The sequence below is a fragment of the Malaclemys terrapin genome, chromosome 2 (genome assembly GCF_027887155.1).
Source record: "Malaclemys terrapin pileata isolate rMalTer1 chromosome 2, rMalTer1.hap1, whole genome shotgun sequence".
NCBI classification, from domain to species: Eukaryota; Metazoa; Chordata; order Testudines; family Emydidae; genus Malaclemys; species Malaclemys terrapin.
Genome location: NC_071506.1, coordinates 219,698,848 through 219,702,919, shown reverse-complemented (window position 1 = coordinate 219,702,919; position 4,072 = coordinate 219,698,848). Strand labels below are relative to the sequence as shown.

The window sequence follows — 4,072 nt, the reverse complement described above, 5'->3', positions numbered from 1 at the left end:
GGTAAAATCCTCAGTGCACTTTTTTAAGTGATCAGAATGGTTTTGTACAAGAGAAGATGCTGTAAAAAAAGATTAGGAGGATTCCTCATAGAGTCAAAGGAATTCAAGATTTTGGGCCCAATCCCGCATGCTTGCTCCCTCCTTTCATGAAGTTCTAGCACCCTCCATTCTTTCTGAAGAAATATCTTCAATGAGCACTGAGAGTGCTCAGAACAATACCGGACACTGGTTTGGTTTTGTGGTTGTTGATCCCTGGGAAGTTTATTCATCATTTGATAATTCTCCCTGATAACAACTTTATCTGTTAATGGGCACTGATGGTAAAGATGAAAACACTCTTTCCTCCTCCTAAAATATGACACGTTATGAACCACTCCACAGGTCAGGTTGTGTAAATGCTATGCTGGGGTTTCTAGATCTTATGCATTTGTGGCAAGTAGTGTGAAAATAATGTAAGTATTTCTAGTTTTTATTATTTTCTAGTCTTAGAAAATTTTAGTATTTTCTTAGCTGTAATATGCTGCCTGTTACCATGGAATATAAAGCTATGATTGGCTGATATATCCCAACACAGTATTCAATTGCATGAGCTAAGCACTGGCCTTACATATTTTATTGGGGTTGTACGTAACATGTAGGGGATCAGCTGGGCCTGGGTAAAGTACTGCAGTAAGCTATGCTGTTTGCACAATAAAAGCCCCTGCTCCCCATAAGTGGGGATGGATAAAGTTGTAGTAAAGGCTGAGTGCAAATAATGAACACCCAGAACGGAAATGACACGAAAGAGGAGGGGGCTGAAGAGAAAAACTTGTGTTTTGCAGAAAATAATGTTTTCAGCTCCAAAAATTTCCACAGGGCTGAGTGTTTCCTTATGAATAGATACTTAAAAGTACATAGGCCTGGTTTACACTGGTGGCGGGGCGTGGGTGGGATCAATTTAAGTTACGCAACTTCAGCTATGTGAATAATGTAGCTGAAGCCAACGTACTTAAATCTACTTCCCGTGGTGTCTTCACTGTGGTAAGTCAACGGCTGACGCTCTCCCGTCGACTCCACCTGTGCCTCTCGCTCCGGTGGAGTACCAGAGTCGACGGGAGAGTGCTCGGTGGTCGATTTATCACATCTAGACTAGATGCCATAAATCAACCCCTGCTGGATTGATCGCTCCCTGTCGAACCAGCGGGTAATGTAGATTAGTGTGGTGAATGAATAAGACTTCATGTCCACTCTTGTCCTGTCTCTCACATCTCTTGGAGCAAAAACAATTCCTGTCAGTCCTTGAGGTGAAAAGCAAAATGGAATAAACATAGGGAATGACTTGCACTAGTCTGTGACTTCAGCACTTGTAGCTGGGAAGAATAATGCATTATTCACTGAGCCAGTACCTAGGTGATGGTTTACAGTGCTGAAATCTGAAAAGGGAGAAACTTGTTGCTTTTCCTATTGTATATCTCCATATATCCTCAGATCCAACCATTCAAATAACTACATAAAACCTTCATAGGAAGATGTTAAATGTTAACCTACCTTTATACTATACATGGAGGTCTCAAAAATGTAGAATGGTTCTTTACCACAACTGAGGTAGAGAACATCAGTTCCTATCTACTTTGGAATAATCAGTACTTTGTGGTGCTGAGAGACTAGATCTCCTGATTACAGGTTTCTGCAGAGGTTGGTGAAGGTGCATGTGTAAAGGGTAAGTAAAGAAAGAAAAGAGACTCCCAAAGTGAATCAAGAGCATTTATTCACCCTTTTCTTATCCTTGTAAGGGGCCCATATCTTCCCCCACCACTTTCTATTAATGATTACACTTCTGTTCTTTGTTGTTCTGTCTTGTCCTGGGAGAGAAGATTAGCATGGCCCCTGCGCAAGGATGACATGCAAATTTGTGAAATGTGTGACATCTTAGGTGGTATTTTAAAGGGAGACCAGACCACTCAAGCAAAAATTCCAGCCACTAACTGATCCTTTATGCTACCACACTTGAAAACAAAATATCTTAATTGACCAAGGCAGTTTATTGATATGAAATGTGGATGTAATGAAAGCAAACAATACAGACATCGTCATCATAGGCAAAGGGAGAGGGATACAGAATACTTCATGTTAGCTCTAAATTGTTAATTCTTTCCTGGTCAGAAAGATTAAGATTTTGAAGAAAGGCTTCCAGGAAACCTAGAAGGCACTATTGTTGATAGGGATACGACATTGGACACATTGGGGTATAAATAAATGAAAGATGTCTGGGGGTGCTAATCGTGTACTAAAGGAAAAGGGTACAGGATTAGGGATAGGACAAACAGTGTTTTCCCATAATGAATGCATGATGGTTAGGTAAGATAAGGCAGGATCCATGTTCAGATGTCTGAAAAAGAGTGAAATTAATAGGCAGCAGGTTTAAAACAAACAAAAGGAAATATTTCTTCACACAACATACAGTCAGCCTGTGGAACTGGTTGCCAAGGGATGCTGTCAAGACCAAAACTATAGCTGGGGCAAAAAAAGAATTAGATAAATTCATAGAGGATAGGCCCATCAATGACTATTAGCCAACATGGTCAGGGATGCAACCCCATGCTCTAGGTGTCCCTAGCCCTTGACTGCCAGAAGCTGGGAGTGGATGACAGGGGATGGATCACTCGATGATAGTCTGTTCTGTTCATTCCCTCTGGGGCACCTGGCATTGGCCATTGTCAAAACTCAGGGTAGTGGGCTAGATGGACTATTGGTCTGTCCCAGAATAGCTGTTCTTGTGTTCTTATGGGGGGGGGGGGGGTGGAGGGGAAAGAAGACAGAGAGAAAAGGAAAGAGAAACTGTAGAAAAATGTTACTTTTCTAATTTTCAAACATTCCACAGAACATTTTTTTCTGGCCCCTATCAATACTGTTGTTGGGATTAATGTTCTGTTTTACTTATTCATACAGTTCCATGTACATAAAAACCTTTTAAAAGAGAGAGTCAATTTAACATAGCGTGGGATATGTGGTCTACTGAGATATACCCTATGTACCAGTTCTTAGGTTCTGGAGGTAGTGACCTTAAACTCACCAGTGTTGTATGCACATCTAAAGGTGATGACCCACCCTGTCTTATGATACTCTTAAAGTTCCTCAGCAGGTGAACAGAAATAAGCTTCTGGCAAGATATTTTGCAGAGTTCACTCTGCTTGAGTGTAATCCCCTGATCACAGTGGTATATACTGCTGATGAAGTGCACACAATCCAACAGACAATATTTGACAAGACAATTGAGAGAATAAGTTCAGCACTTTCCCAAACTGTTGTTAACAGGTTAGCTGGGATGTTTCCAGGTCACTTAACTGGGATTATGAAATCTCTTAAAGGAGATTCTTGAGTTCCTGTATAGCTGATTCAGGCAGCAAATTGATTTAGTACAACAGCGGCATTTCCTTCAACTTCCTCTTGATATTGCTCATTTCCATTCAGAAAACGTGGGATATTTAATCCAGGGGAAACTTTCTTGAGAAATTTTTGGATGTCAAATAGGCAGTTAATTCACTTTCAGAGCTTTTCAGTGTTTTACCCAGAAGTGGAGTTGATTTCTTACCAAATCATGTTAATTTTGGGAATGGAATCAGTATCAGATTGCATCAGGTCTGCTTTGAAACCACTGAAAGGGTAATACAGCATAAAACTGTTATGTGATGGTACTAGCCACCATTCTGAATTACCACATTCAAACAATTATAAAGTTAAACATAAAGGCCAATGATTTTGATCCCAAGATCAAATAACAGCTCTGGCTTAGATTATTCAGGGCTGTGTCAAGAATTTAGACACACAACATCCATTAAAATGAATGGAAGATGTGTCTAAACCACTTACACTGCTTTGAAAATCTCAACCTGTCAGGGCAGACTAAGAAAAGATAAATCTTATTTGATCTTGAATGAGTATGTTTGATGGGGATGAGGAAAATTAAATATGAAGTAGGTTTTTTCCCCAATTCATTCAAAACGTGCCAGTGCAGCCTCTGAGGCATATTCAGTCATTAAATACCAATATTGTCCAAAGTTTAACTAACCCCACCCCTGCTAACTCCTTTCAC

At 40.2% G+C, this 4,072-nt stretch overlaps 1 pseudogene; it reads left to right on the top strand.

The window, feature by feature from the left end:
- The first annotated feature begins 1,845 nt into the window (after nucleotides 1-1,845).
- Nucleotides 1,846-1,911, top strand: LOC128833274 (U6 spliceosomal RNA; annotated as a pseudogene).
- The last annotated feature ends 2,161 nt before the right edge of the window (nucleotides 1,912-4,072 follow it).